General features: G+C 37.5%; 1 protein-coding gene across 1 annotated transcript in view; it reads right to left on the bottom strand.

The window, feature by feature from the left end:
• Window positions 1–1,847: 1,847 nt before the first annotated feature.
• The window catches only part of LOC311090942 (arsenite methyltransferase), a 49,461-nt gene continuing 38,355 nt past the window's right edge, over window positions 1,848–12,953 (bottom strand). The window contains exon 11 of the mRNA XM_084126588.1: window positions 1,848–2,090. The gene's annotated coding sequence lies outside the window, so the exon portion shown is untranslated. The remainder of the gene's footprint in view (window positions 2,091–12,953) is intronic.

Below are 12,953 nucleotides of genomic sequence, written 5' to 3'. Positions count from 1 at the left end.
CTCACAGTCGGGTTCGTGCCTGACGCAAATCTGACGCATGCAGCCAGAGCAGACGAATAAAAAACGACTAATGAATTGACATTCGAGACTCATGATAATATGATAAAACACACTGGAGACCTGTGGCTGTTACTAAACCAAGTCTGCACAAGTTCGAACCAAAAGAAGCGCTGCTTTGGTTTTAATCTGTCTCATTCATTTTCAGTGGATGTCTCAATAAAGCACTAATGCTCAAAGTGTGGCTTGTGGAAAAAGCTATTACGGGAAAAAGGAGCTATTCATTTCGATGCCCTTGATAAGCGAACAATAGAGGTTGTATTGTAGAGAGAAGGTCAGGTTGTGTTGCAGGTAGTGTCTGTGGCAGGTAACTTGGGCAAAGCATGGGGCTTTTGTCTGCGTCTGGCTCTCTGGTTGGACTCTCATGGCACTCCGAGTCCGTACCCCCTACCCCCTACAGCAGTGACCGGATTCATCCTATTAGGATGCAGCGCTCATTCGCTGCCTCGGCTCACTGGTGGATAGAGGGGGCTGTGGAAGAGAGATGAGCGATTTTAGCTGGGAGAATGCCAAGCGGAACTCAGTCTTTTCTGGTCTTTGGATTCTAGTGGTCCAAGGATAAGATTGTGTTTATGGCTGAGGCTGATATCTAAAGCCAATATAATACTGAATTTCAATAAAAAATAATGAATAGAAAAATGTTACAAAATTATTTATTTATAATACATATATTAAATCTTATTTATTTATTTATAAAATGTTTTTTTATTATTTTCCACAATATTTACAAAATATGTTTACCATAAAAGTGTATTATTCATTGTAAAATGACCACTTCTGTTAATCCTCCAATCAGGACAAGCTGATGCTGATATATAAAGTGCAGGTCAATATAAAATGCTAAATTTAAATAAAATGAAAAAGAATTAATAAAAGTACAATTTTATTTATTCATTTATTGGTTTATTTAAAAATGGTAGGTGGATCCTGTTGTAGAGCAAGAAAATCCACTCTCATAATTAGAAAGGTAAAAAGCCTTACCTTTCTTACCAAGTGAGTGCTTGAACGTGGATTTTCTTTCCATTTTTGATATTTCGTTCCCCTTCTGGACCACCTATAGTTTTGTTTGTGAGTACCAGATGCCCCTGGTTGAGATATGTCATCTGATTATTATTTATTTATTATTTTGCACAATATATAACAGGAAACATATTTCCTTTAATATTTAAAAAAGTGCATTATTCACTGTAAAATAAGCACTTCTGTTAACCGTTCCATCTGGAAAGGCTGTTGCTGATTTCTAAAGAGCAGGCCTATATAACACTGAATTAGATTTTTTTTTTAAAATATTTAGAATGATATTTCAAATTTTTACAACAAATATTATTTCATGTTATATAACATGCATTTAAATAATATTAATTAATACATATTGTTTCATATTTTACACAACAGTTACAAAATTAACAGAAAAATGTTTCTTTTAAGATTGTACTCAAAAACTTGCACATTATTAATTGTAAAATGAACACTTTTGTTATAGGGATAGATTATGTCATCATTTACTCAGCCGCAAGTTTTTTCTTTCTTCTGCTGAGCACAAAAGAAGATATTTTGAAGACCAAACAGTTGATGGGCCCCATTGACTTCCCATAGTAGTTTTTGTGGCCCATCAATTGTTCCATATTCTTTAAACAAAATACCCTCTTTTGTGTTCAGTTCAATTCAGTAAAAAAATTATTTATATATATATATATATATATATATATATATATATATATATATATATATATATATATATATATATAATAAAGTTGCAGTATATTTCTTTTAAAAAAAACAAGCAAAAGAACAAAGATTTTCACCTTTATTGAACAAAGCCTGGACAAAAGCATTTGACAGTAATAAGAGTTGGTTAATGCAACACTGAGAGAGAGAAGCAGAGCAAGAGAAAAAGATAGAGAGTTTCAACAGTTATGCATCTAATAGAGTGTGTCTGGTTGTACTTGGCAGTCTCTGTGGCAGCCCAGGAACTCATTGACCTCTCAGCTCATCTGTGTGGAGATGAGCTTCGCTTAAACACTGCCGACTGCCTGCAAATGAAACACACGGCACAATTTCAGCCACAATCGCACATATACATCATTTGAAATGGTCCTCACACTGCGGTATTTCAGTTTGAGCCGAAACCACACATTTACCATCTTATGAGATGGTTTTAGTTTGGCGCTCGACTCATCTGCGGTAAACCCACATATCGGCCATAAATAACGGATACATTTCCATATGAGGCACAAAAATTATGCTAAACATTCCATTGAATTCCCCCTACAATTATCGTACAGTTAAAGCTTGGTATATGAGACACACAGTGAGGTTTTCCTCCACTAAAGGATTATTTAGCCAGTTTAAAGAAAACATGTCAGCAAAATGTGACCTAGTGGCTGAGAAAGTGCAGACAATCTTAATCATACGATATCATATATTAAAATAGTGTCCGTGCACATCGTGTCTGCTCAGTAGCTCATGGTGGGCTGGCCGACATGAGGGTTGCTGACTTTGGTAGACAGACTGCTGAGAGAAAGTGACCTTGGTGGTGCCGATACAAATAATGTGACAGTGCACCTTGTTGTCGCTTGCGAACATGGAATATGGATGCACAGGGATTGGGTTGTCATGGCAACACCTACAAAGCAATGCAGTAGAGGGCGCCAAGGAGATAAAACTGAGTTGAAGAGGGACAATGGGAGATTTGGAGCCAGAATATCATTTGCATCAGTTACAGACTATATCCACCACATGACGACACAAAAGTGAATCTCACTGGCGCTAATGGCTGTCTGACAGTGCATGGTTGAAATTAGGTAAAAAATATCATAAAACATTGATTTGCCCCTCAACAGCCTCTCATTTTCAAGCAATTGAAATGTGAAAATGAAATGAAAATGTTGTAATCTATATGCAGCGTATTCATAAGATTGAAATGGAGGGTGAAAGCAATGGCGGCAGCGCACTCAAAGATGGAGTGAGTTTTCAGGTGACTGTCTGGACGCCTGCCGCAGTGTCTGAAAAACCCAGACATCAGCCAACTCTGAATATCACCCAAGTGTGTGCTAGCAAATACGCGTGTGTGATAGAAAAGAAGAAAAAGAAAAAGTCAACTAGAAAAGAGCAAGACATCTGTGACCAAAACAGCTTTTGTGTCCTTATTTGACTCACATTTATTAAATGAAGACAATAGCTTCGCCCTCAAGCATCTTACAATATCTGTCAAGAAATTCAGTCACTTTGAGGCCTTCCTTGACCTCCATGGGACTACATATTTAATGCACTTAAATTGGCTGAAGATCGTGCCAGCTCTGCACTGTGGAAATTACCCACAATTCATGACTCATACTATTGAATTGATTAGAAATAGATTCAAATTAAAAGTTGAATTTTGAATATTAGTCGAATCTAAAATAAAAATCCACATTCGAATGCTAAAATGGTGCATATGAATTTTAGTTTTGTCAGACAGCCTTATCAATGGTGCACAAGATGCTACGATGACTCAAACCATACAAACAATTCAAACAAAACCATTCAAACCACTAAGAAATGGAGAAGCTCACCAAGACGCTCACCCAGAGCGCTGCTTTTCCATTGGGTCTCTGTAAATAAGTGCTAGACGTACATCTTTGCACTCGCATCTCATACAAGGAAGCTGCATGTTTAGAAAGCCATTTAAAGTTAAAAGAAGTTCAGCTTTTGAAAAACATGTCTCTAGACTTTGTGGGAGGTTTTCCATTCCACTGGATCTCATGTTTTTAAACGCAAAAAATAGTCTGTGTGATCGGCGCTTCGGCTCTTTGTATGCTGATGCTGTTTTGTTCAGAATTGTTGCAATTTATGAAATTATATTCGATTTATTAACATTAGTTTAAACGTTTTTTGTACAGACAGTCATGCCATTTCATTGCTTTGAATAAACATTTTAATGCGGTTTTTCACAATTTCATGGCCCCCAGAATATTTTGTTGTATGAATATCTGAACATGCAATATATCAAAAGAAAGAACAGACCCTTCCCTTTTATCAACACTTGAATGTGGGTAAGTTTAATTTTAAAAAAGAAACATTTTGAACAAAGAAATGAGAAAATCAAGTTTTTGTCAAAGACTACATCCAGATCGGATTCAGAAAGATGATCAAAACATAGATGGAGTAAATCAAGTCCATCAACACCCCTAATGCTTGCACAGTCCTATAGCTCGTCCTGGGTCGACATTTCATTCAGTAACATTAGGCAGTTTTGATTTACCTGCTGGTTAATGTTGATGATCGCATTATTTTACATATGCATATGATTACATATGATATCGCTGGTTTCTGTATTTTCTTCGCATGTTTTGATCAGGAGATTCAGTACTCTCTTTAAAAAAGTTAATTTTAGTAATATTTAAGTAAAATTTTTGTTTTTAAACCATTTTGACAGCCCTAGAATAGATCTGATGGCGATTTCCCAAGAAAAAGACCCAACAAGTCTCATAATTACCTGCCTGTTTCTTCCACAGTTTGATTTGCAATTTTCTCAGTACATTGAAATGTGCCCACTAAACTCTATATCAGGGGTTCTCAACTCTGGCCCTCAAGATTCACTTTTCAACTCCAACCTTAATCAAATACATGAAAAAGCTAATCAAGGTCTTCAGGATTACTAAGCAGGTGAGTTTGATCAAGGTTGGAGCTAAACTCTGCAGGAAAGTTGAGAACCTCTGCTCATACTATATAATCTCATTACTAATATCTAGCGAGCTGTAAACTATCAAGTTAGATGTTTCAGCTGTAAAACCCTCACTGTAACTCTGAATGGAAACTCAAAGATGCAAAGATAAACTCTTTCTGATATCCCGATTTCCGGTGGCCAGATTACAGACAGACGCACCATGGCTGTTTTTCTTTCAGTGGTCATGCGGCTTCAGTCTATTGGCTTCAGGCTTACTGTGCCATGCCTGACTGTTTTGTATTCATGGTGGATGACTATCTCGCTACTGTTGCTGGGGGCTCTGGCAACCACCTATTAGCTGGAAAACTGCCACGGCTTGGAGTGAAGTTTAATAAATATATAAAAGCCATGCAGTGCGTAATTGGATGGTTAGCGTCAGAGGACAATCAGTTTTGTTGAGGATGCATTTTAGACGCTTTTCTTTTTTTCTCATTCAACTCATTGACAGAAAGGGGGCAAGAGTCAATCTGAGTGTTTTAAACAAATATATCACTTACTATATATATATATATATATATATATATATATATATATATATATTACATTAGCAAAGTCTTACTCAGTCAGTGGCTTTATAATTACACATCCACAATAAATGTAGGTTAAATGCAAATGGTAAACCAGGTACTGGAATAGTGAATTATTATTCTGCAGACAAGCATACCGAATGGCATTAGAACTGTCTGCAGAATTATGCTATTAATCCATAAATGTTTGAAGACTCGCTAACAGCTGTCATAAACGCAGCAATGACATTTTGAAGCAAAGCAATTATCCTCAGACCTGGAGTCTGATTGGAAACTCTAACGATGTGAAAATATTTGAGTGACGGCAATAAATCCCACCCGCTTCTTAAAACACATATATATATATATTCCTAATCCTCCTAGTTCACAGACATCAAATGGACAGTAATGGAATATACTGACCTTTTCCACCTTTTATTTCCATTGTACATCTTGCCTCCACGATAATTCCATAATAAAGGAGCCAATCTGCTTTTAATTAATCTGCCAGAGAACTTCTTCGAAAAATTATTGAAAACAGCATTTGCCCTCCCTACACTCTCGACAATCTCTGTCTCTGCCAATAAACTGTAATAGTAACCATATGCCCAGCAGGAAGCAAACCAAATGCATTACCTACATATTAAATTCCCAGTAAATTCTCCTTTTGATACGCCTTTTAATGCATTAGCTGTGCTTGTGAAAGAGCCACAAGATACATCTCGGTTTACCAAAACTACGTATAAGGAACATGTACATGTTGCATTTAATTTGACTTTTACTATAGTATTGAAATAAATGTATGCTCTGATCTGAGAACTTGGGATGGAAAACCCCCTAACCAGACACCTTAGCTGCCAGGTGTATCCTAAGTTGGTATTTCCCGGTTTACAAACCGGTCGTGCCTCAAGGTGATTGAAGTGAGTGAAATGTTTTAAGTTATACATTTAAATTCAGATCTTAAATGCAGATCTCGAAATTTCTCATTTCTCATTCCAAACCCTTGTTTAATGTAATCCCGGGTTCACTCATATCACTCATTCACTTGTTTATACTTTACTTATGGTTAGTTAACTTCACACAGTATATTTGGAAACTCTAGACATTCCTATTTGTGAAATCAGGAGATACATTTTTACATTTACATTTAAAAAATTTTTTTTAATTAATGAATTAGAATATCTGCGGAAACCGCTATATCAACAATATCATTTACACTATAAGAATATACAATAATGTTTCCCCCTAAGATGAAACTAAACTCAGTGTGTGAAACTTTTTTGAATCGTTTTACACTCTATATTTTTTGGCACCACAATTGGAGAGTTAGCATCACAAAGTCCCGATAAACCCTGCTCTAACCCGGGGTTAACAGCCATGATTACTTGCTTTCAAAAATAGAATTGTGAAACACTTTACCCAGGGTTAAAAGTGGAGTTAACCTGGGATTTAAATGCTCACCCTGGGTTAAGTGCAGTGTGACAAGCCCATATATAACACGATACGATTAGCATGTATTAAGCAGGCAAACATACTGTCGCACAAGTTCATTTGTCTGAGAGAATTTTTTTTTGGTCAGAGGTGCTGAAGCCCTCCACCTGTCTCCCAAGCTCCTGACCCGTGATTTTGAAAGAAGAACTCACGAGTTAGGGTCTCAGGGAACAGGAGGAGGGCAGCTATAACCAGCTGATGCTATTGCTTTTCTTTTATCAAAGCTGAACTCAGCAGCTTTTGCACTGCCAAAAGTTTGTGTCTGGCTGCATCAGGTATGCTTTGTGTCCTAAAGCATCACTGGTCCTGTGAAAAGCCTGAAAATGTTGCATATAAAATACAAAGACATTTCGCTAATAACTGTTATGCATGAGACAAAACTATAATAGGATGATGGGGCGGAAATGAAGAATGGAATGGCAACAAGCTGAATGACAACTTGTGAAACTTGTTTCCTCTTTCTTAGATTGGACATCGATAGACAAATGCCCTTGCTCTGCAGTCTTTGTGTGAGGAGAGGAAACACCCCCCCCCACCACCACCACCACCACCACCTCCATCTCAGAGCCAGACGGTAAGTCCTTCCTCTTTGTTGTCTTGTCTTAGTCATGATAGACATGCAATCCCATAGACACCCAGCAGAGATTCAAGGTGCCTCGTCCACATAACAGGTAGGACAAAGCGACCTTGCATTGCAGTTATATACATCAGGCAATAGTTGCAGACACAGAAAAGACAGAAAAATCCCCAGCGCAAGTCTGTGTTACTTTCAAATAGGCTGCATCGGACACTCAAACCCCTTTGGAAATGCAGGCATGCACCAAACTGCCTCAAGACAAAGCTGTCACTTAGATATTTGGAGGTGCGACTAGTTGGCAACTACATACAGATGTGGCAAACATACGAACAGCGAAAGGCGAACCCCACCCCCCTCTTTTACCTCTGTCGACACTATTCGGTACGCTTAATGAAATCTCTCCCATCTGTGGTGGCAATTCAGTCGCTCACCCCAGCCAAAACATGAGTGATGTTATTCCCTTCACCTCTCCCGGCTCCTCCCCCAATCTCCTCCCGCCCCCCACACCTCTGGCCCCTGTCCTCCCCTGAGGACAAGGCGAGAACCGACCAAGGTGATGCTCCCGGGAATGAGCAGATCATTATCGGCAATTACAATTTACCTCTGCCTTTCCGAACAAATGAGACGCCATCGCTGCCACCATCCATCTCTGAAGGAGGGAAAAAATCATATTTGGAGGTAAAGAAAAGAGGAGCCGGGTGCTGAATCAGACGCAGACTGGTCTTAGGAGGGGGGCGGGGGTGGACTGGAAGGCGCAGGTTATACCCGCCCCGCCGTTTGCTGCCATTGGCTTGTGGGAGACATCCATCACGCTGTCCCGCAGTGGCAGGAAGCTGCGGCGCATGAGTGAGGCGAGCGCTTCTCTTCAGGCACAAGGCAAATGGCTGGTGGCAGAAAAGTGAAGATCCAAAGAAATACTTCACAAACTCGATGTCTTCCTGACAGCCAACCTCGTCTTCAAACTCATCCCGGCTCAGGGGACGCTAAAATTAATTGACTGAGGACAGCAATAAACCTTTTGCACAAACTATTCTGCGGTTGGTCTGGGTCAGTCGATGGCATCTTCTTTGAGAAATTAACTGTTAAGCAATCATTTACACCACTTCTGATAGCATATTATGAATAAGTCTATGCCTAATGACTAATTCATCATTAACTATGTCTAACATTATAGCGCAAACACTGAGAAAGGCGGTTCATGGAGAAAGAGGGTTTGTGTAACGATATAATGACTTGCAGAACAACCTATCTTGTGGTTCAGTTCATTCCCCGTTTCATTAACACTCCTGCCCTATGCAGGCATTCTCAGAGGAGCACAGCGCTGTGAATGTCAGTATATAATCTCCACTGCACCACAAGGAACACAGCGATTTCTACAGCAACACATAATTCAAGTCCAAGTCCGCTTGGACTCCAGACATTGGAGACTCTACAGGGCCTAGGGACTTTTAAAGCAAATGAAATCAATGCAGGCCCTAAACTAGTGCCTGTAATCAATCAACTCTATTACAGGCTTTGCCTTAGTGTCTGGACATTGCTGACCCCCACTTTCACCTTTGGACATTAAAGATGCAGCAAATACATTACCAGCTTTACAAAGCTTGTTAGTCCTTGTGCAGTTGAGTGTTATGGTTCTGCAGTGGCCCTTCACTATAGGCAAATACAAAACCAATAAATGAATCTCAACACTGTATCAGGGTTGTGCAAAATTCAGAATTGAAGAATTGTCTCTCTTTCAATTCATGCAAATTTGATTTAAATTAATCACGCCTCACAGGAAATTCAGTTGGAATTTGAATTGAAATGACAGGAAGAGGAATTAAATGGAATTGCAATTCAAAGAAATGTAACAGGTGATTGACAGCTTAATTTATTAAATATGATGAAATATGTAAACTAAATACACATAGGCCTATCCAGCAAAGCTTTATAAACACGTTTAGCTTGACAATTTGTTTTTCTAGTTAAAAAATTTGGTCATATTACATTTTATTTCAGTTATATCATTTCTTTTAATTAAAATTTGAATTGCAACTTGTATCTTGCGTGCTCAATTCAAATTTGATTTAAATTTAAAAGGCATTCTCAATTCAAATCCGAACAGCGCGTCATTCTGCACTCTACTAACACTTCCCTGCTCTGATAAAATATCTTCAAAAACATAAAATATGTCTATAAAAAAATGTCTGAGCCGAGATGTACTGGCCGACAGGGTAGAGTGTGCAAACATTAATAACTATCATGTCTTGTCACACCAATTGACAGCCAACTCTATCGACGCTGCCCATGCCCCTTACGCTCAATGCTATTGATTTCTCTTAGGGGTCAAAGGGCGAGCCGGCATTGATCCATGAGACTCTTTGACAGCACCGAAAGGACCAGCTCCAGACAAATCGATGACACCTCAGTGCACCACGTATACATTATGGTTATTTACTGGACATGAAGCAAAACCAAGCTTTATCACTTGTCTGTCAGGTGCGGCAGAGCTAAGCAAAATTCATATTACAGCTTCAGAGAAAAATTAAAAGCCAATAGGCTCATGCAACAGCTAAAGGGTGAACAAATAGGTAAAAAAAAATCCCCTCTAGGAAACTTGTTGGGTTACCATTGAAATTATAAGTGAGGCCAATTGCTTTCTTGTGGTTTTACAAGACAAATGGACTGAGATGTAGACAAATACAGAATCAATTCTGTTCACCCTGTAGTCAAAATATGAGCCATATTCTAGTGCAGCATTCACCAAAAATGGATGCATGAAATTAACTGTAAAAAAAAAAAAATATATATATATATATATATATATATATATATATATATATATATATATATATATATATATATATATATATATAAAGAAAGCTAACAAAGAAATAAAACATTCCTTTTCAGATTATTTTATCGATTTCACCTGTGACTGGCTACAGCTTTACTTCTGACAGACATAATCCTCAATGACTCACAGAGTTATGCATGAATGTTTAATTCCATTCAATACTAATGAAAGGATATATAAAGGTCCATCTCTCAGACTCACACACAATTGATTCAAATACTAATTCCAAATAAAAATGCATTGCTTCATATTACTTACATATACTACATTCTTCAAGTCTCAAAGTTTTATTGTAGTTTAATTTTGGTAACTGTATGCTGATCGGTGGCTTGTGAGCTCCAAGGAAAGCTAGAAGGTTGTACAGTTAACTCCCAGGGCAAAATTCTAAACCATACAACCTACTACCTCAACCTGGATGCACACAGTCTCGGTTGCTGTAATCCCTTTTGAAGAAGTTTACATAAATGTCAATCAATAGTAAATTACACTAGACATGTCTGAGCAACTTCAGTGCCTGGCAAGCAAGGCAAAGAGTGCAATATGTAAAAAGCCAAAGCAGGCTGGCCTTATATTTTGGACGATTTTCTACCACAGAGACAGAGACCCATAGAAACGAGCTTGTGCCATCAAACTTATCACAAGATCGGATCTACGGGTTAATGACAAGTGGCTGCTCATTTGATCAAAAACTTTAAAAAAAAAAAAAAAAAAAAAAAACTGTGATTGTCCTACACCATATAGAGATGTTAATATGATGTTAATATCTGGCACATCAATGTATGACCTTCACAAAGACCTGCATTGTAAACTAATCTTTCCTTTAATTTGGGCCAACATGCAACGTAATGTAGAGAAATATACCAAACACTCTTTTGTGATACATGTATATGTAGGCAAAGGTATGATGCACTACAAGGAAAGATCTTTTTTGTCCTATGCAAATGAAATATGCATTTAAGACCATGAATAAATAACATTTATATATCTGAAGACAAGCATTCCTGTTTTATCACCTGTAACGCAAAGATATAATAATAAACTAGATGATAAACACACAATTTGCTATAACGAATGCAGTTAGGAATCAGATGTTAAAATGCTTAATACAGAAAAACACTGTTTTATGTTTTGGCCAATAACTGTTAAATGGAAGACACTGACACTTAAACTCATACCTCAGGTCTTTAGTGACCCAGGACGTCATTTACTACCCTCCTACTCATTCATTTTTTAAATCTAGACTTTAACCTTCTTAATATTCCTCAATCAATTCATTATAAACAATATAACAAGAAAATAAATAATAAAATGATAAAAGAGTGCCTGTTTTCCCATTAATTTTTTTGTAAACAATTGTATAGGGTCGCTAACAACCCCAGTATTTTTTCTTTTTCTGCTCAACAATAATTGTTTCTTTGATGGCTGAATAAGTGCAATTTACCTTTATTCCACAAGGTGGAAATTTCTGATACACAATGATGACGTGACGTTTCACTCATAGTTACAGCAGGCAGAAAACAAAAGAATAGGAAGTATCATCAGCAAAACTTGAAATGGCTCAGTATGAACGCAATCAAATATTAGTGTCACTGTCACTTGATGGTGGATCTGGTGAAGAAGCTCAGCTATCAAAATATTGATTTTGAAGATGTTGAAAATTATAGTTTTGAGAATATGAGATCGTAATCTGAGACAGATGCTGAATGTACTGGAAAATGAGCTCTGACGAGAACAATGACGATGGTATAAAACATCTGCTCAAACTGAACCCTTCCAAGCTCTAAAAGGTAACAAAATATAATGTATATTATTCTTCTGTAATTGTTACTCTAAAATCAGGAGAGTTTTATATTACACATTCATGCATTTAAGGGTTAAAAATTATACTATTTTATAAAAAATAAATAAATAATGCTCTAATATAAATTAACTTTTACTAATAAATTGTACATGATGATGAAAATCAAATCAACACACAACCCTGTACCTGAAAAGTGATTATGATGGTTGGGGAGTTTGATTCAAGAGCTCAACTTTGTTCAAGTGGCTTCACTGAGAAAATAAAAAAAGTAAGTAGCTCAACAGATCATGTTCCCCACTAAAATCTTTGACAAGTTCAGTGATTGATAACACAGAACTCTTGCCTAGTCCAAAACCTCAACAGCCTTTCCCAATCATGAGTCACTGAGGTAATCTTGCTTTTTCAAAAATGATGCCAAAAATTCAAATAGCGGCACGCCCTGGGCTGTCAAACTCCGTTCTATGAGCAAAAGAGTTGATCTTTCTTGCTAAGCTGAGAGCAAAGCTGCATCTTAGCATTACTTTTAGTAACCCTAACTAAACCACAGTTTGCTGCTAATCCTAAACATGAAACAGCTATATAATGACTGTCTGAAGAGTCACTAAGTACAGTATCAGTTTCAGTACCTTCTGACCTTTTACCCTGCTTGACTGACAGTTTTTGTAGAGCCAACATTGTATAGGTTCACAGTGGTAGAGAATTTTGGGCTTGGAGTGAGATATTTACAACCACCATCTGAGCTCTTTGCTGTGTTCCATAACAAAACATGTGAACCAAAAACATCTTCCAATGAAACGGCCATGTAAGGTCAAACATGGCTCTTTGATTTTGTAGTCAGCTTCCAAGTTTAACCCTGCCCATAAGCTGGTTCACATTACCAGTAAATTTAAATGGAGCATGGTGAATAGGAACGAAGCTATGAGGCTTTGCAAATAAAGAATGTGGACATGTCAAAATATACCGGTCATAAAATAACA

This window comes from Abramis brama, assembly GCF_963993115.1.
Source record: "Abramis brama genome assembly, chromosome: 10".
NCBI classification, from domain to species: Eukaryota; Metazoa; Chordata; class Actinopteri; order Cypriniformes; family Leuciscidae; genus Abramis; species Abramis brama.
Note: the sequence above shows the minus strand (reverse complement) of the source record. Positions and strands in the feature narration are given on the sequence as shown.